This window comes from Talpa occidentalis, unplaced genomic scaffold, assembly GCF_014898055.3.
Source record: "Talpa occidentalis isolate TD23 unplaced genomic scaffold, MPIMG_talOcc4v2.1 talOcc4.13, whole genome shotgun sequence".
Classification (NCBI taxonomy): domain Eukaryota; kingdom Metazoa; phylum Chordata; class Mammalia; order Eulipotyphla; family Talpidae; genus Talpa; species Talpa occidentalis.
The window spans coordinates 57,589,929-57,613,984 of record NW_023601322.1 but is presented as its reverse complement, the minus strand read 5'-3'; the positions used below and the strand labels follow the sequence as shown (position 1 = coordinate 57,613,984).

General features: G+C 43.2%; 1 long non-coding RNA gene and 2 pseudogenes across 2 annotated transcripts; 1 reads left to right on the top strand and 2 right to left on the bottom strand.

Moving 5' to 3' along the window:
- Positions 1-11,716: 11,716 nt before the first annotated feature.
- LOC119242688 (syntaxin-17-like) lies at positions 11,717-12,968 on the bottom strand (annotated as a pseudogene).
- A 2,067-nt stretch (positions 12,969-15,035) lies between these two features.
- On the bottom strand, positions 15,036-23,842 carry LOC119243250 (uncharacterized). 2 transcript variants are annotated; one of them, XR_005124670.2, is made up of 4 exons: positions 23,804-23,842; positions 23,292-23,405; positions 16,395-16,463; positions 15,036-15,333 (listed from the first exon to the last, which is right to left on the bottom strand). It is a non-coding gene; the product is annotated as an uncharacterized LOC119243250 (long non-coding RNA). The 2 variants fall into 2 exon arrangements; XR_005124671.2 differs by lacking the exon at positions 16,395-16,463.
- LOC119243248 (translationally-controlled tumor protein-like) lies at positions 21,743-22,352 on the top strand (annotated as a pseudogene).
- Positions 23,843-24,056: the final 214 nt, after the last annotated feature.

The following is a 24,056-nucleotide window of genomic DNA, read 5'->3' as shown; positions in this document are numbered from 1 at the left end:
AACTTTACGAGGTACCTTTACAAGGTACTAGGGTGTCTGTCTCTTCCTATCTCTTCTACTAGCCTATAAGCAAGCTAAGAGTGCAAACTGTTTCCTCAGGGCTATAGCCCTAAAGTCATATTTTCTGGCACACAAAAGATGTTCAATAAATATTTTTGACCAAAAAAAGATAGATAGATAAAAGATAGATGCCTCTTCCCCGGCAAGGCAAGTGCTAATAAAGGAGACAATGAAGGAGCTAACAAAGAACACAATAAATATAATGACTGTGAGGACAGGGGCACTGGAGTAAGGCCTCTCTGAAGTGACTTTTTCTACAATGATTTTCAAAAAGTAAAACACATGATTCTTGTGCAAATATATGATACACACATGTGAAGACTTAATTCATTAGGGGGTCCTTATACTATGTTATAACTCAAAGGAGATTATGAAGAATTGTTTTAATAGTCAGTCAAAAGAATGTGGAAGAGATTGTTAGTAGATCAAAGACAGGTTACTATCCCAAAGGTAAAACTGATTTTGAAGGTTATGATTTATATTTTGGGGTTACTCTTTTCCGCCAGAGAGAAATCAGATTCATCTCTGGACAAATTTTATTTACTGTGCTATAGATACAAATCTTTGGCCTTAGAAACCATTACTGTCGTTTTACTATCATTTTCTACAAATTAACCTCTACCTCTGAAGAATTATAATAGCTAAGTAAATAGAAGTTAATCAAAGGTGCGTACATACTCAGATAATCCCCAAAATATCTGCTAAACATGAAGTGTTTAAAAGAACCAGAGTTGTACAATAGTTTAAGTGGTTACAAATTTCATTCAGGAACTATTGCAATAGGGGCTAGAAACCTCAGTATAGAACTGTCTTCAATTCTAAATACAGCAAGGACAAATAGGATTTAATTAAGCAGCAGGGTATGGATTAGTGGATGGAAAATGGCTAAGAAGAAACAACATGGGGAGGGAGATTCTTTCTAAACTGACTATTGAGCAACCATCCCAAATCAAGTAAGTTCATTGTCAGTTCCCGCAGATCAAGAGATTTTGGAGCCTTCAGTGTATTTCGGTCCTTTAATGCTCAGACAGGGGACCACATACACAGGCAGGCAGACAGAGCAAGAGACTCTGAGAGGTAGAACTACTCCACTGCCCAGGCCCCTTTACATTGTTAAGTGCCCATAGCCACACTACTGATACCTTGCTGCAAATGCAAAGCCCATCTGCTGTTTGCTAGATGTCTCAATGGTGGAAAAACACAGCATTTCAAGGTATGGGCTGTCTGTGGAAGGTGAAAAATAGCCTGATTTTAACTCATTTTCCTTACTTATATTTATAGATATATGGGCTTATTTCTGGGCTCTTAATTCTATTCCAGTGGTCAGTGTGTCTATATTTATACCAGTACCACACTGTTCTGATGACTTTTAGTGTAGTTTTATAGTAGTGATAGGAGTGGGGGCGTGTAAGATTGGTGTCTGCACACATATATTGTTTATGGCCTGTCTGCTCTGAGTTAATTTTCCAGCCCAAGGACACCTTTGCAGGAGTGTGGGAAGCCAGTGCTATCTGAAGGCAATCCTCAGCACAGTGTGATGAGCCTGAGGCCAGGTGTCCAGGAGGGCAATAAGGAGCTCCAGGGGCTGGACATCACAATCTCCTGGCAGTGGTGAAGGCCTGCTTACTGCTGAACTCTTTGTTCAACTTACTACAAAAAGGCAGCTGGAAATGAGATGTTAAGGCATTTTCTTTAGGATGTTAACCCCCGCCCCCTCCAGATTGCTGGCTGTCTGATTAAGCACACTCGAAAGATTCAATCCTGTCTTTATACTTTATTGGCATTCTGTGGTGACAGGTGGCCCCAACTCCAGTCTTCCAGTTACAGTACAACAAATTTAAAATTGGTGTGAGTCTTCCAACTGTGTTCTTTCTCCTCACAATTGTTTTGGTTATTCAAGGGGCTTGCAATTGAAAGGGGAGGCAGGGATAGTGGGCAAAGTCTGACAACTTGAAGGAGCAGAGGGCTTGTGGGAAAAGGCTGACAGGCACAGAGCTGGCAGGTGTTGATACTGGGCAGCAAGGGGCACCAAACCGGCCAAGGACACTGCCCAAATATTTTACCAGTCACTGTCTGAGTTCTTCACCCACGCACTATTGCAAGACTACTCAGCCTCAGAGAACAACAATAAGATTTATTTAACAAATCAGGGAAAAACAAAGAGTTACTGAAGGCAAAAATGGTCACTGCTCACCGGAAGCAGTGTTCAGTGTTTTTAAGTCCTAAACAAAAAAGCATCTTCCCCCCACTGAGGCCTGGAGCACGCGGCCAGGATCCAGCTCATGAAGACAGCAGAAGACACCCAGGAGATGCGCCCGGAGCTGCCGAGACACCCCAGCACAGGACCGGACAAGCGACACTCAAAACAGCAGGTGCAGCAGAGGAACCACCCAAATGGCCACCCTCACAGCTCAGCGAGGTGCCTGGGTCCGGGTCTTCACCGTCCCTTCTGGGCTGCAACAGCAGCAAAACCAGGAACAGTTTCAGTCGCTTGGTGTGGGGTAAGCAGAGGGGAAAAGCGGCAGGATGGTCCGCCCTCCCACTGCGCATGCGCACTCAGCCAACCGGCGCGGCGCCGTGCGGCGTGGCGTGCGTGGTGTGCGCGTGTGGGTGGCGTAGCGCGGCGCGGCGGCGGGGCGGGGCGGCGCGGGGCGGCGCGGGGCGGCGCGGGGCGGCGCGGGGCGACGCGACGCAGAGCGCCGTGGAGTACGGTGACGGCTGTCAGCGGAGCGCACGAGGACACCAACAGCCGCTAGAACCGGTAATGGGCCTACCCGGGATGGGCTGGTTGCGCGACACTTGGCTCCTTGCAAAGCCTCTGAGCTTTCCCTCTCCCAGGCTGGCTGCTGAGGCCTCTCCGCGTCCTCCTGAGGCCCACTCCAGCGCGCTGGAAGATCCGCGGGTGGCGCCTGACATCACTAACCCCAGAATCGCTTTAGACACGCAAACGCTGAATGCTCGTCTGCTGAATCCAGAACACCGAATGTTGGGGGCCCTTCCTCAGTCCCCCGCTGAAAATGCGATACTTTTTAGCATTTTCCCTGGGGCGCTCTCTCTTCACCAGCAACCCCTCCAGGGGGCACCGGCTGTAGGAGTCTGTGGCTTCAGCCACCAGCACCGCCTGGGCTCCGCTCCCGAGCCTGCGGGCTTGAGCTGGCAACCGCAAGAGGGGTGTGGGGAAGGAACAGCGCTGGTGCTCACCTCACACCGCCAGGTATGAAGAAGGCTGGGGGGAGACAAAATAGGGCAGTGGAGAGGCAGGGAGCAGTGGAAAAGTACTCCAAAGAAGGAAAAAGCGCCGGGGAGCTTTTGAGAGGGGTGGAGGGTCCCCAGAAGCCCTGTAAAAAAAGAACCCAGCGCCATAACCCTTGGCTCCTTCCTTGGACGCCCCTCCTGCTGTCAGGAGTTTCTCTTGCAATAAAATCGAGCTTACTAATCTTCAGCCCGGCGTGTGAGTGATTATTCCTCAATCGCTCGGACACAAGAACCCACCCGTTCAACACAATACAATTCTAGATAAATTTGATGACTTTTATTTCCATTTCTATCAAAAAATTAAAAAGCTCTTGGAACTTTGTTAAAGTTACCACTCCAGTAATGTCAACAGTAAGTGTTCCAGTCTATGAACTTTGTTGGGAATATCTGCATTTTTTGGATGTTTAATTCACTTCAGTATTGTTTTATAGTTTCCAATGTGCAAATATTTCACCTTCCTGGTTACTTTTTTTTTTTTCCCCCCAAACCGCCCTCCCCAAATGTTCACCATGCCCTTGGGACACCCGTTTAAGGTTGGAGGAGGAGCAGTTCAGAGAGACAGCAGAGGCTGCAGCAGCCAGGGTAGAAGCGAGAGAGTTTAGAGAGGAGCCACGGGGTGATTAAGGGGAAATGGAGGATTGATTTAGGAGGAAAAATTAAAGGAGCTAAATCCGTGGCGCTTGGCTCAGCGGTGACTAAGCGCAGACGGGATAATAGCTTACAAATGTGTGAAAGGTGTAAATACCAAACGGGGGGAGGGGAGGCGTCTCAGCACACCAGGGGAGCTAGGACCGGGGTGGTGGGGGTGGGCGGCTGGGCAGGTCCCCAGGAGGGCTGGGGACCCCTGGGCGACTGCCCGGTAGGGCGGGCCCTTCTCCATCAGGGGTTCAGAGGGATCCCGGGCTTCTAAAGCAGGTTCCGTCCCGGGACGCAGCTTCGCAGGGCTGGTGCTGATCTCCACGTCCCACTGCCGCCCTGCACCGCGCCACCTTCTCGGGCTCGGCACCGAACTCGCGCCGGCGGCGGCGGTGTGAGCAGCACGCTCACCGTGTAACTTCGCATCAAAGGGCGGGTGTGTCAGGAATGTCAGGAACGGACTTCGTTGCCAATTAAAAAATATTCCCGCCGGGGATCGCGGGGTCTTCGGGTTCTGCGAGGCCCTCGCGCGCCCCAGCGCCGCTGCAGCTCGGCGTCAGCCCGGGGCCGCGGGGCCCTGGTTACATTCTGTCTAAGTATATTTTATTCTATTGGCGAGATTGTAAATGGAATTATCTTAGTTTACTTTCTGGATTATTTATTGTTATATAAAACAATTTTGTGTGTTGGTCTTATAACCCTTCAACTTTGCTGAATGTGTTAGTTTTAGTAGTTTTTAATTCTTTGGGATTATATATATATATATATATAGGATCACGTGCTCTGCAAGTAGGAATAGTTTTACTTCTTTCTAATTTGGATGTTTTCGCTATCTTTTTGGTACATATTTTACAAACTGAATGAGATCAGAGATTTTGAGTTACAACAACTGAATAAATCTTTTTTTTTAATATTAAATTTTATTTTAATACTCCCCCATACAATTGCAAATGCCCCATTCTGACCCCATCCTTCCCCTCCCGCCCCCCACCCCCAAAAAGTGTCTCTGGTTCATAGTTTTTTGTTGATTTTGATTTTCACTTTCTTATATTCATTTTCCTGGTCCCTTATTTAAGTTTTCTAGATTCCTGCTATGAGTGAGACCATCCGGTATTTTTCTTTTTCTTTTGGCTTATTTCGCTGAGCATGATCCCTTCCAGTGCCATCCATGTTGCTGCAAATTGCATGTGTTTATCTTTTTTGAATGCTGAGTAATATTCCATGGTATATATGTACCACATCTTCTTGATCCAGTCATCTATTTTGGGCATTTGGGTTGTTTCCAAAGCTTAGCTATTGTAAACAGTGCTGCTATAAACATAGGAGTGCAGGTGCTCTTTGGAATTGATGTTTCTGTGTCCTTTGGGTAAATCCCCAGGAGTGGAATTGCTGGATCATATGGAAGCTCTATGTTTAGTAGGTCCAGAAATCTCCACACAGCTCTCCATAGTGGTTGGACCAGTTTGCACTCCCACCAACAGTGCACAAGAGTTCCTTTTTCTCCACATCCTCGCCAACATTTGTTGTTGCTAGTTTTTTTAATATGTGCCATTCTCACTGGTGTGAGATGGTATCTCAAGGTAGTTTTGATTTGCATTTCCCTGATTACAAGTGATGTTGAACATTTTTTCATATGTCTGCTGGCCATTTGCATTTCCTCTTCAGAGAAGTTTCTTTTTAGCTCTTCTGCCCATTTTTTGACTGGATTATTTCTTTGTTGTTGCTGAGTCTCATCAGCTCTTTGCAGATTTTTGTGATCAGTCCTTTATCATTAGTGTTGGGTGCAAAAATGTTCTCCCAGTTGGTGGGGTTTCTCTTTGTTTTTGTTATTGTCTCTTTTGCTGTGCAGAAGCTCTTTAATTTGATGTAGTCCCAGCTGTTGATCTTTCTCTTCACTATCACTGCTTTGGGTGATGTGTCTGTAAAGATGTCTTTGATGTGCAAATCCCGTAGTGTTTCGCCTATATTTCCTTCTATGTATTTTATGGTTTCAGGTCTTATGTCTAGTTGTTTAATCCATTTTGAGTTGATTTTTGTGTATGGTGTGAGGTAGTGGTCAAGCTTCATTCTTTTGCATGTAGCGACCCAGTTTTCCCAGCACGATTTATTGAACAAACTTTCTTTGCTCCAATGCATAGTCTTTGCTCCTTTGTCAAAGATTAGTTGACCATAAATCTGTGGGTTTATTTCTGGATTTTCTATTCGATTCCATTGGTCTGTATGTCTGTTCTTGTTCCAATACCATGCAGTTTTGATGATTATGGCTTTGTAGTATAGTTTGAAGTCTGGGAGTGTGATGCCTCCATTTCCTTCTTTTTTTTTCAGTAGAGCTTTGGCTATTCGGGGTTTTTGGTGATTCCATATGAATTTCATCAATAATTGTTCTATTTCTTTGAAGAATGCCATTGAGATTTTGATTGGAATAGCATTGAATCTGTATATTGCTTTTGGTAGGATGGCCATTTTAATAATGTTTATTCTTCCAATCCATGAGCAGGGGATGTCTTTCCATTTCTTTGTGTCTTCTTCTATTTCTTTTAACAGTGTTTTATAGTTTCTTTGTATAGGTCCTTTACCTCTTTTGTTAGATTTATTCCCAAATATTTGATTTTTTTTGTTTCGATAATAAAAGGGGTGGTTTTTTTGATTTCTTCTTCTTCAGATTTATTGTTTGTGTATAGGAAGGCTACTGACTTTTGCGTGTTGATTTTGTATCCTGCCACTTTACTGAATTGATTGATGAGTTGAATTAGTTTTTCTGTGGAGATTTTGGGTTCTCTATGTATATTATCATATCATCTGCAAATAGTGATAGTTTGACTTCTTCTTTTCCTATTTGGATTCCTTGGATGTCTTTCTCTTGTCTTATTGCTCTGGCTAGAACTTCCAGTATTATATTGAAAAGCAGTGGTGAGAGTGGACATCCTTGTCTTGTTCCAGATCTTAATGGAATTGCTTTCAGCTTTTCACCATTGAGAATGATACTGGCTGTTGGCTTGTCATAGATGGCCTTTATGATGTTGAGGTATGTTCCTTGTATCCCAAGAATTTCAAGGGCTTTTATCATGAATGGGTGTTGCACTTTGTCGAAAGCTTTCTCAGCATCTATTGATATTATCATATGGTTTTTATATTTCTTTTTGTTGATGTGTTGGATAACGTTGATTGATTTTCGGATGTTAAACCATCCTTGGGCCCTGGAATGAATCCAACTTGGTCGTGGTGAATTATCTTATGGATACATTGTTGGATTCTGATAGCTAAAATTTTATTGAGGATTTTTGCATCAGTGTTCATTAGGGAGATTGGCCTATAGTTTTCCTTTTTTGTGTTATCCTTATTCGGTTTTGGTATTAGTGTAATATTGGCTTCATAGAACGTGTTTGGTATTGTCCCTTCCTTCTCAATTTTTTGGAAGAGTTTGTGAAGGATAGGCAATAATTCATCTCTGAATGTTTGGTAGAATTCATTTGTAAATCCATCAGGTCCTGGGCTTTTGTTTTGGGGAGGTTTTTGATTACCATTTCAATTTCGCTAATTGTAATTGGTCTGTTTAGGTGTTCTATTTCTTCTTTATCTAGCTTTGGGTGATTGTAGAGTTGTTTATTGAGGATTTTTGCATCAGTGTTCATTAGGGAGATTGGCCTATAGTTTTCCTTTTTGTGTTTATCCTTATTCGGTTTGGTATTAGTGTAATATTGGCTTCATAGAACGTGTTTGGTTTGTCCCTTCCTTCTCAATTTTTGGAAGAGTTTGTGAAGGATAGGCAATAATTCATCTCTGAATGTTTGGTAGAATTCATTTGTAAATCCATCAGGTCCTGGCTTTGTTTTTGGGAGGTTTTTGATTACCATTTCAATTTCGCTAATTGTAATTGGTCTGTTTAGGTGTTCTATTTCTTTTTATCTAGCTTTGGGTGATTGTAGAGTTGTAGGAATTTGTCCATCTCCTCTAGATTGTTGAACTTGTTTCCATATAACTGTTCATAGTAGATACTGATTATTCTTTTGATTTCTGCTGTGTCCGTTGTGATTTCTCCTCTTTCATTTATGATCCTGTGTATTTGTGCTTTCTCCCTTTTCCTTTGTGAGCCTGGCTAGGGGTTTGTCTATTTTATTGATTTTTTGAAAGAACCAGCTCTTGGTTTCATTGATCTTTTGGATTGTTTTTTTTAGTTTCAATTTCATTTATTTCTGCTTTGGTTTTTATTATTTCTTTTCTTCTACTGGTTTTGGGTTTTTTGTTGTTCTTTTTCTAGATCTTTGAGCTTCGAGATTAGGTTGTTTCTTTGAGTTCTTTCTTGTTTTTTGATGTGAGCTTCTATTGCTATATATTTTCCTCTTATTACTGCTTTTGCTGCATCCCATACATTTAGGATATTGGTGTCCTCCTTGTCATTCAATTCAAAGAATTTTTTAATTTCTTCTTTGATCTCCTCGTTAGTCCAGTGGTCTTCCAGTAGTGTTGCTTTTAATCTCCATGAGGTAGGATAGTTCCTTGCCTTCTTTTTATGATTTATTTCTAGTTTGATGCCTTCGTGGTCAGAAAAGATGGTTGGTATGATTTCAATCTTGGTGTATCTGTTGATGTTTGTCTTGTGCCCCAGTATGTGATCGATCCTGGAGAATGATCCGTGTGCGCTTGAGAAAAATGTGTACTCCGTTTTTTTTGGGTTTAGTGTTCTATAGATGTCTGTTAAGCCCAAATGCTCTAGGTCCTTATTTAGAGCTTTAGTTTCTTTACTTATTATTTGTCTTGTTGATCTATCCATTGTTGATAGTGGTGTGTTGAAGTCTCCCACTACATATGTGTTTTCTCTGATGTCTGTTTTCAGAGAGGACAACAGTTGTCTGATATATTTTGGTGCTCTTTCGTTTGGTGAGTATATGTTAATGAGTGTTATTTCTTCTTGAAGTATTGTCCCCTTAATCATAATGTAGTGACCATTGGGGTCTCTTTTTATTTTTTTGAGTTTGAAGTCTGTTTTATCTGATATAAGTATAGCTGTTCCTGCTTTCTTTTTTGGCCCATTTGCTTGTAGGATTGTTTTCCATCCTTTGACTTTGAGCCTATTTTTATCTTTTGTAGCTAAATGTGTTTCCTGGAGACAGCAAAAGGTTGGGTTTTGTTTCTTAATCCAGGCTGCAACTCTGTGTCTTTTTATTGAAGAGTTTAGTCCATTTACATTTAGAGTTAATATTGATATGTTAGCATCTGTATTTGCCATTATGTTTGTCTTTCCTTGATTTATTTATTTATTCTTTTAATAACTTTTTTTTTTTTTGGTCTTCTTTCGTTGTTATTCGTCCCTCTGAGGTTCTGGCTTTAGGATTCCTTGTAGTATTTTTTGGAGTGGGGGTTTAATCGCAATGAAATTCCGGAGTTTCTCTTTGTCTGGGAAGGTCCATATTCTTTCTTCATGGAGGAAAGAGCTTTGCGGGATAGAGTATTCTTGGTTGGCATCTGTTTTCTTGGAGTCTGTTGACTATGTCCCTCCACTCTCTCCTTGCCCGTAGTGTTTCTTCAGAGAAGTCTGATGTCAGCCTGATTGGTTTTCCTTTGAATGTAATCTGTTTCTTCCCTCTTGTCAGCTTCATTATTTTTTCCTTGTCCTGGATTCTTGGGAGCTTTACTATCATGTGTCTTGCTGTGTTTTTCCTTTCGTCGTGGAAGTTTGGTGTTCTTCTTGCTTCTTGTATATCAATTTTCAGCTCCTTCTTCGCATTTGGGAAGTTCTCTTCAATTATATCCATGAATATTTTCTCTGTTCCTACATCTCTCTCCTCTCCTTCTGGAATTCCTATAACTCTTATATTTCCTTTCCTCATGGAGTCAGATAGTTCCGAAGTCTTTCTTCATTCTTTTTCCTTCGTACTTCTCTTTCCTTTTCTGTTTGGTTCTTTTTATTTCTGTGTCTTCAAGATTACTTATTCGTTCTTCCATTTCATCTATTCTGCTTTCATTGCTTTTCCCAGAGTTCTTTAGTTCCTCCATTAATTCTTTGATCTCCTGCATTTCTCTTACTTCCCTCTTTAGGGACTCAATTTCCTTCTTCTGATCTATCACTTTTTTAATCATGGCAATTTTAAATTCTCTTTCTGGAAGGCTCAGAAGTTCTTCCAAGTTGCTGTCGTTGCAATCTGGGGAGTGGTTTTCTTTTTGTGGTGTGCTTCTTTCCTGAGGAGTTGTTAGGTTGCGTGTGGTTCTTCTTCTCCCTACTGTCTGTTTTCTAATTTGTCGTATGCGTTGGGACACTGTGTTGCTCGGACTGACTGACATCTTGGGTGAACTTCTCCGCTCCCCTCTGGCTCTTCCAGGAGCCATCTCTGTCTTCTGGGGGAGCTTTCTGCTGGTTTTAGGCAGTTTTTACTGAAGAAATGTCCCTGTTCTCAAATGGCGAAGCGGGATGCAGTCCCTGCACCTCCGGTTTCAGACACACTCTTCTGCGCCCCCGGTCTGCCCCGGACGTGGGTGCCTGCTCCCTCTGTGGGCTCAGACTGCTGGTTGGAAGGGGCCTGGCGTGGAATAACTTCCCGGCTGGCCACTGGGTCCTCCAGAAGCCTTCTGCCCTTTTCAAGCAGTCTTAAGAAATTTCCTGTTTTATGGGGTGTTAGTGACTTTTTTTTCCTGGTCGCTAGGTGGCGCCAGAGATCTCTCCTATTGTCCTTGGGGGGCTGTTTTTCGCCTCCCCCACCCGTGGGACAGGGAACAGAGCGGGAATGGTAGGGTACACCTCAACAGCTTTGGGGTGCTGTGTCTGCCTTGTGCCCCACCGTCGTGGAGAACCCACGCCCCGAATTTTCGTGCCCCGGGTCTCAGTTCAAAGCCCTCAGTTCCAGGACGCGGGCTGTAGCCCAGTTCAGTGGCGCGGGAATGGCGCCTTTTGCACCGCTCCCGTGCCTGGGCGCCTGGTTCCTGCTTACTCAGGGAAGGACCTTCACCTCAGTGAGGACCTCCGCGCGTCTCCCCGCAAGCCTAGGTCGCAGGCGCGGGGACCTGGGCAGCCGGGATCCTGGTCCGCGTTTTCTTTTCAAGCGTGCCAAGCGCGCTGCTTTCCCGCGCAGGCTTACTGGCAGCCCGGGCTGTGTGCGAGTCTCCCGGGGTCTTTGTTCTTCTCTAATGGCGCCCGGAGCCGTTCGCTCACCGCCGTGGCGGATCCTGCAGGGTTCGCCTCAGCTCCCGTTCACGGGGTGTGGTGGCTGCAATAGTTCCTTTCCACTCACAGTCCCGCTTGCTGCGTCGTTTGTTCTTGTTGGTCGTTTTAGTGTGTTGTTTTCCTCTTCTCTGCCGGTCGGAGAGTGCCCCCTCTGTGGGCGGGGGAGGGGAGCAGGGTTCTGCGCTTCCCTCCCTTCTAGTCCTCTTTTATGGCCAGTTTCTTCTTCGGGTAGTTTGCTGGAGTCGTCCGTTTATCTTCCGTGTCCCAGTTCTCAGTGGGACCTGCCGCTTTTCCTCCCTATTAACTTTTTTTAATGGGAGATCTTACTCGCAGCGTCTCCTCGCCGCCATGTTGCTCCGCCCTCTCTGAATAAATCTTGATTCTATTTTGGGATTCTTGTCTCATTCCCTATTATATGCAAATATACTAATAGACTATACAGGTAGCTAATTTAGAAACTTAAAACATTTTGCTTCCTCTGACTTAGAGATAGCAAAAAGAAAAATGCTTGAAATAATTTACTGCATTAAATGATAGACATTACATTTCAAGGAAAAAAAAATTCAGAAGCTAGAAAACAAACAGGAGCTAGTACTGAAAGCCTACAAATCAAGAATTCCAGAACAAACACATTTCAGAATCAAAGGTTCTTAATACAAGACAATATGGTGAGGTGGGTTTAGGGTGAATAGAACTGAACATTTAACAGTGAATATAATGTAAGACATACACATATTCTCAATGATGCACATCTTAAATTTACATTATAATGCGATATTACTTCATTTTTTAAAATTATTGAGAAAAGAACAACTTTTACATGGAAAAAGTCAAAAGTTGTTTAGTACATTGCTCCAGAGGGCAAAGGTCCCACAGGGAAGTTCTTATAGGGAAGTATTTACTTTCCATTAGGAAGAACTTCTAAGAGCTAGAGCCTTCAAATGGAATGCAATATGAAGTATCTCTCCATTGTAATTATTCAAAAAGAGGCAGAAGGCCATTATCTGAGAAGTTGGGGCAAGTGAATAAGGATTAGATTAATTGGTTTCTTAATTTCTTTTCCATATCAGTTGTGAGGTTATTGGTTTAGGAAACTGCCAGATGATGGCTTAAATGATGGCTTGATCAACAAATAACTAAGAATTCGCTAGGAGACAGAAATCAGTGACCAGTTGGTTAAGCTCAAATTAAGTCAGTTTTTAGGGTTTCCCATGATTCTGCAGCATTTTATCTCAGGGAATTTCAGGCAATGCACATGAGTTAAAACTATAAGGATTAGCTGCAGCTTCAGTCATATGAACTATTCCACCAGCAGTCATGGATCTTGTCAAACCACTGTAATAAAGTTTCTTCATCATTAAATTGTCTAAGTTCTTCTACAGATTTCAAGTGGAGTTGAAGAAATCCTGCTGTTGCTGTTGATGCTTCTTCCATAACAGGATCTATCATTATCTTCAGAAGGCCTATGTTATCTTTTCATTTGTCAAACAAAACTCCATTTCTGAATATTGTAGAGGAATTACTGAAATGTATGTCCTACATTGACATGCTTGTATTATAACTTCTCCCAGATTCTGCATCTTTGATACTTCTCAAAATTTACCTCAGCTTTCTTAACCACTCCAGATCTGTTGGGATTACTATCTTAATAAATTTCTGGATAGCTGGTTCAAAGCAGTGTAATTTTACATTTTCTTCATCTTCAGACATCCTAAAAAGATGTTGTATCACTTCTACTTGCAAAAACTGACTTCTCCACTCCTAGAGAAAAATCTAATGCCACGCTGCCCTCCAGGCATCTCCCCCATGAGTAGGCACAACACCCACAGTGCCAGTCAGAGTCTGACACCCCTGAAGCAGCGTCCTGTGAATCCCACATAGTGTTTTTAAATGCAGGAGACAAAATACATAGAATTACCAAGGAAACATATTGAAAATGTTACAAAAATTGTGATACTAAATTTCTGATAGGGTAACAGTGCTCATAATAACATTTAATAGCAAGATACAGATATTATCTGCAACAACTGTAATGTGATATGAAAATGAGTTTTATTAACAACAGTAGATCCTATTAATAATAGTGGTTTTCTGTCTTCACACTAATAGAAAAAGATACTCAATTTCAACTAAAGTTAATATAGAGACATAAATTGTTTCTATCCAAATCCATGGGCCCCTGAACACCACGTTAAGAATTCCTAAAGGGGAGAAAAAAAAATTGGTATAGAGTAGATAGATGTGTTTGGGGTGGAGACATGGGGACAGGGGAGGAAATCTTTTTCCCAAGAAAGGGTTGGCTATGGACAGGAAACGGTACATCCATAGGGGCAACAGCAAAGGCTTCCTGCCAAGGGATTAAGACTCAGAGGGATATGGTGGTGAGGGTGTATAACAAGGAAATGATGAGCCAGTAAAGCCTAGACCAGAAGGTGGAGGGGGGAAAGGAGGAAGAAAGCGGAGGACGTCAATGGTGAAAGTCTGGAGTCCCAGTGAGGTCAAAAGTGGACAGGAGGGAGTGAAGTAGAAACACAGTGTTAGAAAGATGGTTGAAATGCATAGAATATTCTGTGAGAGTTGCTGAAATGTTACCAGGCAGCAGAAGACACTTTTTAGAGCTGCCTGGGAAGGATTTGGGAAAGCTTTAAAGAAAATGAGATTTGAAATTACACTATTAATGTTATATTTTCTAGATTCAGTCATCATAGACTTTTCAATTAAAAAATTAAATTCAGTAAATTTTTTTACACATAAACTAAAATTTGTACTTACCAAATATTATACTGTTTTAGCTTCCAAGCAAGTAGTGATATAAAATGCCAAAACTAACTCAAGTTGATTTTCTATCTTGACAATCACTGTGATATGGTTTATTTCAAATGCGTATTAAGTAGACGTATACAGTATACATGATGTCTTAGGCCATGGAGATAAAAGGGCACTCACCATGCCCAAGGTGAGTGCAAAAAGTACCAAGGCAAACTGTTAGGAACTTACCTCGCAAATGAGCAAGTGTAGGTCTGTGTCCAGAGCCAACTTAGCAAATGTACAAATTACCTGTCATGTAGAACCTATTTGTTAAAATGTTAAGAGGTGCACTGGGGTTCCTGTTCTGTGGTGCCACCTCACATTCTCGCATTAAAGAACTCCATTCCACAAGGCAGCAAACACGAAGTCAAGTTCTGAGAACCCGATTCCGTTTATTTGTCTTAGAAGGGGGTGAGGCTGGAGTAGTCCAGCTTCCTGGATTCTAACCTCCCATGCCTGCTTGGACTGCTTCCTCACCCACGGCTTCCCTGCCAAAACTTCAAATGTTTTGTTTGTCCCTCCTGGACATTTAGCTCTGGACACTCTTTTCCTCTGTAACACACCTACGGCCCAGATGCACTGACACCTGCTATGGCCTGGAGCCATCTGAACAGCCAAGTTGTAGCTGTAGAGCCGAGATTCCCCACATCATCCAGGCGGGACAGTCCTTCCGGCCAGTGCTGACTGCAGGAGGCCGCCTCCCAGCCACACGCGGAGGACGCAGGGACCGAGGCTGCCCGAGGAGCCGCCGAGCGCCGGGCAAGCGCTCCGCTGTGGGTGCCCCCGGGGGCCCCTTACCCCGGCGTCAGTCGAGCGCGCGATCGGTCGAACAGGCACCCCACACCCCAAGCAAGGGAGCACCGCCACCCAGGGGCGTCAGCACGTGAACCAACGCCGCAGGCCCGGGAGCACCGTGATGCTGCGCCAGCCCCTAAGACGTGGCTCACTGCCGCGGCGTCCCGCTCCGTCACGCCCGCCACCGCGGCGTGGAACCTCCAGACCCCGGCGGGACCGCGCTGCCGCGGCCCTGCCGTTCAACGCCCCTAGCCACGCCCTAGCCACGCCCACCCCGCTGCCTTCACAGAGGACGCGGGCCGGCCAGGGCCGGCTGAGACTGGTTAAAGGGAGCAGGCGCCGCCTACTGACCGCTAGGGGCGGGGACCGACGCACAGGCCAGTGAGAGGGGTGCCGAGAGCTGGTGGCAGGACGTCGGAGGAAAAGACAAAGGGCTGATGCAAATGCAGTGCACCTGCGCCGCTGCGCATGCCCGGAGGTTCTGAAATTTAAGGCATAAACTGCCTGAGGACTTCGCCTTCACTTCAAAGGAATCTTCTCAAGATGTGAGAACTGCGGGTTTATTTCACGCTGCAGCAATTGGGCTCTTCCCTTCTTGCACCAGCGACTAGGAGATGATTTTTCTATTTGGAGAGGAGAGTTATTGAAAATTCAGAGGGTACAGTAATAACATTAGATTTGGCTTTTCCCAAGGCAGGAGATAAAAGGGGGTCAGGGTGTCAACTAGAACCCAGGAAAAAATGTCAGAAGAATAACTATTATGTAGCTCTACGTCAACCCCTATGTCTGGTTACTCAGTTAATCATGGGAGACTTAGGAACTTCACTTGTCTAACTCAAAAGAGAAAACTACAAAAAGCTCAAATTTAATTCAAGTTTGCAACAGGATGAAACTCTTAAAAAACCTCAGATTGGGCTGAGAGCAAATACAGAGACTCCCTTCCTCTCCATGCCAAAGAAGGTAGTGCTCTTCTTCAGGACTTAGAAAGGAGGGGAATAGTGACTATTTTTACAGAATTGGTTCATCCCTTACTTCAGTGATGAAAGAAAATTGAGAGGGTGTGAGAAAATAAGGCATTTCAATGGAGAGGAGTCTGAGAGTTTTATTGTTTCGCACAGCAATGAACTGACAGAACAATGGAATGGAGTAAAGGAATGTATATTATCTAAGAGTAACCAAGAATGATGGAACCTGCTTTTGATTTCATTCACTGGACATAGGAAGTAGGATTTTGCCAACCTATTAAGGGACCATGAAAATTCTGCTCTTTTGATGTTAGGCTTATGCCTGCATTAATGAGTGAAGTACATAAAATGTGGTGATTGATTGTAGGATAAATGAAAATTATCAGGCTTTTCCGCCCTCCCAATCTTAGCATTAATGATGGATCCCTGCAGTCCTACATACATGCCTGATGGTGGGCACCTGGAGTAGGGTGTGGGTATGCATAAGTGGGCACACCTGGGCTGAGAGACTGGGCTTATAAGGGTAGCATCATGGGGACGCCACCAGAGTAGCAGAGAGAAGAACCATCAGAAAGACAGAGAAGCAGAGACCACGAGAGAATGCCAAAGAGCCCAGAAAGAGTGAAGATTTGCCAGAAGACTGCTAGCCTCCTGGCCCCTGGACCCCCCTCCTTGTAAAAGCCTGAAAAGCCACTGAGGGCTCCAGGACTCTTCTTTACCTGTCTGCCTGGTTCATAGAGATCCTGCTCTGTGCAATCCCGCCATCACGGTGATCTTCCTACTTTATACTAGGAATGAAAGTATCAAGTTAACTCTTTTGTGCCACAATTCAAGAATATGGTTGTAGAGTAAATGGAATTAATCAGGCTTTTTACACCACTAGCCTCTAGTGATCACCTGTTACCTTGATCCTGTTAATGCAGGGGGAGATTGGGAGCATGGGTGCAGGGCCTGTGTGCCTGATTGTGGACACCTGGAGTATGAGTGTGGCTCTGCGTAAATGTGCAGCGTAACAACAGAAGAGGTGAGACCATGAGAGAATGCCAGGGAGAGCCCAGAGAAAGAGTAAAGATTTGTGGGAGCTGGGAGGTTCAGTAGCCTGCAGGCCTCCCAGCGTCCCCTGCCCTGCCTGGCCTATGTCTGCCTCCTTGTGTGCCAGCCTGCCTGCCTGGTGTGCCTGTCAAAAATGCCACTATGGTCTCCTGGATTCTCATTATCCATTTGCCCGAGCCACAGTGAACCTGCCCTATGCTTGCTAGAACTACAGTGGTATAGACCAGACACTGGGATCATCCTAAGAGTAGCTCATGATTGGACACCGTGTAGTTTGGGCTATTTAGTTCATAAAGGAGAAGTCTGAGAGGGCCTACAATCACATTACAATAAGAAACTTATGAGTAAATCAGTCTTAAAATGATTTACAAGAACTATGAATGCTATAATGGCACCAGAAGGGGGCACAGTAGGGAAGAGAATGACAGAAAGGATGTTTCCAAATGGGTGATCTTGGAGATTAGATTTGCATAAGGAGATGGCCACATGAAGAGCTGAAGAGTGAGCAAGAACTCTAGAGAAGGTCCCAGAGGACAGGGACCAGTATTAACATCTCTGTAGTGGCAGGAAGGGCACAGAGCAGAATCTCCATGATCGGGCAGATGGAGTAAAGGAGGAGTCTTGGAGCCCTCAGTGGCTTTTGCAGGCTTTAATTCAGATTTACCAGGTACATGGCAGGCAGGGGACCAGGGGGCCGGGAGACTGGCAGGCCTCCCAGGCCCCAGCAAGTCACTCTCTGGGCTCTCCAGCCTTCTCATGACCTCGTTCTCCGCTCCTTTCACTCTGTTGTTCCCCCTGACACTGCCCTTATAAGCCCAGTCTCAGCCCAGGTGAATCCCATCTACATATGCCCACACTCTATTCCAGGTGCCCACCATCAGGCATGCATTTAGGACCACAGATCCATCATCAAGCCTAATGGCAGGAGGGCAGAAAAGCCTGATACTTTACTTATCCTACAATCTCTATAAAGATCTTCCCGAGAGAGTAGAGATGAATCTGACTGCCCCATTGAAGTAGGTTGGAGCCTGACTTATATACTCCTCAGGGTACTCACTTTTCTAACTCGATTGGTGGTCCATTTTAGTTGAGTGGCACCTATGGAGGCTTCAATTATATTGGCCCATTTACCAATTGGTGCAAGTTGAACAGCACCAATGTGACCAACCTGACCTATACTGAGGTTGGGCTTCAAAAACTGAACACCAAAAGCCACTTTGGCACTGGTGCAAGCTTGAACCTGATTGGTGTCCATAGGAGCACCAATCAGATTGGTCCATATTCAATCCCATGCTGGTTTCATGGGCTCTTCAGTTTCTCCACTTTCAATTCTTGTTATCATTTCTATGGTGATCAGTTGGATGAAACTTCTCTCCCCCAATCATTGTCATTTGTAACCAAAAAAGTAAAACAAAAAAATCAGCCAACAGTTGCAAAAAAGTTTAAGCTTTTCTCTTTCCCTTAAATATTTCAGACCTTGAACAGGTTCACCAAACCAATGATTTTGAGTGTCTGGCTCATCACATTCTGGGGCTTTCTTTATTCTAGAGTGATGTACCCAGGGTTATATACCTACAAGTTTCAAAGAAGTATGAGGCGTTAACAACACATCACAAGGACCATTTCCCTGACAGTTGGGTTTAGGCAGCTCCACTCTGCCAGGTATTCAGGAAGACCTGATAACCAGGTCTGAAAGGATGCAATGGTTTGACTGGAGGCATGGAAATTCTAGGAAGTGCAATGCTATATATGTTACGGTCAAATCTTCTGAAGGTGTTTTATGTACTGTTTCATCTTGAATTCTTGTTCTATTTCCAGTGTCACGTTCAAAACTGAGGCTTGGAAGGGTTTTCCAAAGACAACTTCCAAGGGGCTTAAATTCAGCCAACTTCCCCACTTCTAGGCACCGATTTTATCTGATCCGAACACAGTTGGATAGTTTTGGCATAGTTGGTGCAGTTTTTCATTCAGCCCTGATACTCCCTTTTAACACTCCAGTTTTGCCAATAAAGCACCCCCACACAAATGAATAGCATTTTATTCGGGATTTGAGGGACATCAATGTGATAGTCCAGGACATACATGCAACCATGCCAAATACTTACTCCCTGGTAACTGCCATACCTGGAGATTTCTCCTACTCCTCAGTACTGGACTTGAAAGATACCATTTCCTGCATCCCAGTAGATATCCAGGATCTCTTTATTTTGAATGGCAGGAACCTGTGTTTTAAAGCTCTGCCACTATTGCTGTACTGTTCCTCTGTGAGGATTTAAACATTTTCCAACTATATTTGGGGAAATACTGGCCAGAGATTTCAGAAAGGCCCAACAAAAATGGAGCACATTCCAGCAAATTGTGAATTATTTGCTATAAGCCAGTCTTTGACTATAAATCTTCTCTGGACAATAACATATCAGTTTTAAGTCATTTAGCAGAATGTGACTACAAAGTGTCACCACATAAGACAAAGACATGCAAACAAAAGTTAGCATACTTGGGATTTGAGATCAAGAAGGGCAAATTAAGCATCATGTCTGAGAGACAGCAGGTCATTTGAGCTCTTAAAGTCCCTAGCATGGAAGGTAGTTAAATGGATTTTGGGCAATGACTGGATTTTGCAGAATTTGGATCCCCAAATTTGGGCTAATAGCAAAGCCCCTATATGAAGCCCTCAGACCCCAGACTCTAAACCTTTGTTTTGGACTCGTGAATGTCAACGGCCTTTAATAAAATAAAAGGAAGGCTGATCTCAGCACCAAACTTAGACTGCCAGATTCCAGAAAGCCATTCCAACTCTGTGTTTGGGAGACAGGGAATTGGCCTAGGCATGCTAATCAATTATTAGGGCCAGTTGTTTGTGAGCTGTAGCTGCCACATGTGACTTCTACATGAAGCAGAGAAACCGGCCTTGGATCGTTAAAAACCCTGTGTACATCACCCCAGAGGGTGGTTGTAGGGAGACTAAAACCTTTTGGTTTTGTGAAGACCTGACCTGTTAAAGACCTGAGCTATTTAAGAAAATGACAAAAAGCATTAATTTTTTTTCTCTCTCAGTTTCTGTTGTCAGATACCCAGGATTAGCATCCAAGTGAATTCTGAAAACCCTATGATGATGAATTAGGTTATAAGCCTTCTTTTGTAATTGCTTTAAATTTTATTCTGTTTCAAAAGTCTAAGGTCCATAGGATTGAATTTGAAACTACGTGACCTCTGCTGACAAGACTCCCAGCTTTGGTAATTTGATTTTGAAACTATGGGGAAAAAAAGTTGATTTTGATTTTAGATTTTCATTTCTGATTTTTACAATTTTGATTTTCTGAAGAATTTATATAAAGGCCTACATTTTATTTTTCCTTTTGTCTCTTTGGAGTTTTTTCAAGTAGTTCTGTAGTTCAGGTTAACAAACAGCTTGGTTACTTTGATGTGAGCAGGCAGTGGTAAAAAGAATCTAGTCTCAGAAAACTAGAGTTTCTCCTATAAGTATATGAAGGAAAGCTCTTTGTCTTTGCAAATATGAGTAAAAGTGCAGTTCCATAAAATATTCCACATGGGTTATCTGCAAACTAAGGGAGCTGTGTCTATACATCTTCCCTTGTGTCTCCAATTATTTTGGCTTCTGGAGGATGAAAATTAGTATAGACAACATCGATAGAAGTTTTCAACTCAGAAATATGATAGGAAATTTAATAGTTTGGTTTGAAACATCTATATCTTTAAAATTGTGCTATTGAGTGAAATTATTTTTTCACCTGTGTCATTTGTGTTGGGTACATGCTGCACAAGGCAGCCTGAGGTGAACAGTTTAAGTCATGAAATGTGGGGTAAAATGGAAATTGTGAAATTAGAAGCTTTGAAGGTTAAGATTACAATTCTGGAATTGAAATAATAAGGTTTGGTGGAAGGAAAACGGTTACTTTTGGAATGAGATAAATGGAAAGGGTCTAATTCATTTCACATTATGCTGGTAAGATGTAGTTGGTGTTTTTAATATCTTAAATTGTCACTGTTGGAATAATTAAATGATGTTTTTTAAATTATGACAGAAATTTTCAGAAATATAAAATAGGAAAAATTGGTAGTCTTTTGCTTGATTGAGCAGAGGAAATTTATGTAACCTCAGGAGAGTTCCTGAGACATTCCTTAAAATTTCTCACTTTTGGGCTTCCCTGGTGGTGCAAGGGGTTAAGATGCAACCTGTGAAGCTATCTGCAGCCACTGCAGCATTAGTTTGATCCCTGGCCAGGGAACTACCCACATGGCGAAGCAGACCTCTCCAGACTCACCTGCTGCGCCCCTCAGCAGTGTATTTCAGTCAATCTGCCTGTTCTGTTCCCCACTCTGTCTCTGGTGAATCCTCTCACCCCCCACACTTCTTGCCTGTACCCCAGCTCTTATATGCATAAATAAATAAATCTTTAAAAAAATTTCTCGGGCCTCCCTGGTGGCGCAGCGGTTGAGCGCTGGGTTGCGAAGCTGCCCGCAGCCCCTGCAGCGCCGGTTAGATCCCCGGCTGCTCCCCAGCCACCGGAGGAGGGTCCCGCATGGCGCGCAGACCTCTCCTGCAGCCCGCTGCTCCCCTCAGCAGTGTACTTCGGTCCTTCTGCCTGCTCTGCTCCCCACTCTGGCTCTGGTGAATTCTCTCACCCTCCCACGCTTCTGACTGTACCCAGTGCTTGTATAAATAAATAAATAAATCTTTAAAAAAAAAAAATTCTCACTTTCCCTACAGGAAAGACTAGATTAATTGGACCTATTTTTACATTTATCTGGCTAATTGGCACTTCATGGGAAGTAGTCCTGCTTGAGAGAAATGTTTCAGCTTAGCCTATATATGAATATTAATATTTGTGGTCTAAAACTCACTATGTGAATATGAAGTTTAAGAGAGGTTGAGTCAGTTTTTTCCATCAGCCCCCCCTTCCCTGAGCACTGCACTGGCTGTATCATGCTGACTCTCAGCTCTGGGCTCCTGCTAAGCTAGCACCACAGTTCTTTCCCTCTAGTGCCCAATATGACTATCTACTGAAACCTCACCAGCTACTGCAAGATGCTTTCTGACATCTACAAGATCCTGGAGATTGAAGATGGGTATGCCTACAGGTGGAGAAGAAGACAGTCAGTAGGACAGAGGGCGACATTTTTGATTCATGAATAAGTAGAAATGCTTCCGCTGAAGGCCCTGAGGGTGAAGTTACGAAAAGCACAGTAATTATTTCAGATGATATTGCCATGAACCATCACTTGCAAGAAACCAACTTCACAAAAGAAGCCTACAAGGAGCACATCAAAGATTGCATGAAATCAATGAAAGGCAAGTTTGAAGAACAAGAGGCAAGAATTAGTAAGACCTTTTATGACAGGGGCTGACAGAACAAAGCAGGCACATCCTTGCTCATTTCAAGAGCTACTAGTTCTTTTTTTGGTGAAAACTTGAATCCAGATGGCATGGTTGCTCTGTTGGACTACGATGAGGATGGTTTCATTCTAGATATGATTTTCGTTAAGAATGTTTCAGAAGTGGAAAAATGTTAACAAATTTGGCACTATTTTTGATCTATAACCTGTCATCATATCTAGCTACTGTTTTTCATTCATATACTAGGTCAGTGAACTGGGACTGATGTAATCTAAAAATTTTCATTTATTTTGATCTTGAGTTATTTGGAGTTGAGGAATTAAGAAAAATATGTTCTGCAGATTGTCTAAAACCAATGTTCATTTTAAATAATACATATATAAATTCTTATGTGAAACTTAAGAGTTTGATCTGTTCTGAAATAATACTGCTTGTAGAATATGGTCGTTCAAATTTCCTAGTCAACTATATTTTTTTAATATATATTCTTTAAGATTTTTATTTATTTATGCATATAAAAACTGGGGTGCAGGCCAGAGGTGCAGGTTTGGGGGTCAGAGGACTAACCAAAGACAGAGTGGGGAGCAGAACAGGTGGATCTCCTGAAACAATGCTGAGGGGAGCAGCACGGGAGGCAAGAGAGGTCTGCTGGGCCATGTGGGTGAGCTCCCTGGCTGGGGATCAAACTCAGACAACAGTGGCTGGCAATAGCTTAATAGTGCTGAGACTTAATCTCTGCACAATATTTGAAGCCCCTCAATTATATTATTATCAGATTTTTAATTTTGTTCTATTTCAGGGTTTACATAGGAGTGAAAGAATATAATACATTTTTGTTTGATATGTTACTGCTGTTTTTTGTTTGACTGTTTTAATTCAAGGAATTTTTTTCTTTTATCTGACCATGATCTGCAGCAACATTAAATTGTACTTTGTGAACAGAATTGTATTTGCATTTTCTCTTTCCTTGATACCATTATAACATGGAATATTACTTATGGCAATCTGACACCTTTGCATAATTTCAACAAGTTTGATTTGTTTATCCTTAACAATTAGAAATACAGGTACATTATTGATGCTGTGATATGACTGTTACAGTTGACATCTCCCGGAATTGAGATTGTGCAGAGCCAAAAAGAAAAGAGTCTGTGACCTTGCCTGCAGGAGTCTAGAGTCTTCCCAGCAAAGTAGGGTAGCTTACCTCTGTTGGAAGGCCCCAAGGCCTTGAGAAACTTGAGAAGAGGAAATCAATAGAAAGGTACAAATGTTACAGGTGGAGTATAGTGAGATCATCCTGCGGCATGGCTCCCGAGACCTGTAGAGGCCAAATGTTGAGAAGTAAATCTAAAATCCTTGTATGGAACGTTATAACAATGCCAAAAGAAATTCTGCTTAGTTATTCTATCCTATGAGTTTATGCAAAAATAGATCAAATAGGTTGGGATTAGATTTAGCTTAGCAATGCATAGCACATTGTGTGTGTGTGTGGGGGGGGGTGGATGATGGCAACATTTACTGAGATAGGAGAGAGAGAACAGGAATTATTAAGTGTTATGTGTTGACCATAGTTATATTTCACAAAATATCAACTAGTCCCTATGAGCTAGGCATTGCTCTTAAGCTCTTAATTCAATTATCTGAGGGGAGTCACTGTCTTTGGTGCGACTGTGGAGGAGGGTTCAACAAAAGAACCAACGAAGGAGGAAAACTTACTTAAGCGTGAAATCCCAGAAGCCAACCTGGGGTGGGATGGGTGGGAGTTTGGAAGGATGGTCTGCGTTGTCAGATGTCACTCTAAGGCAGAGAGGCAGAGACTTGACCCCTGCACTTGCTAACATGGCTGCAAGTGACCTGGAGAGATGCCATTCCAAGAGCTCGGCGGAAGGTCAACTGAGTATAGAACGGAAAGGAGGAAGAGCCCACGGAGGATCTACGCTACTTTTCAGCGGACTTTGGCTGCAGGGTC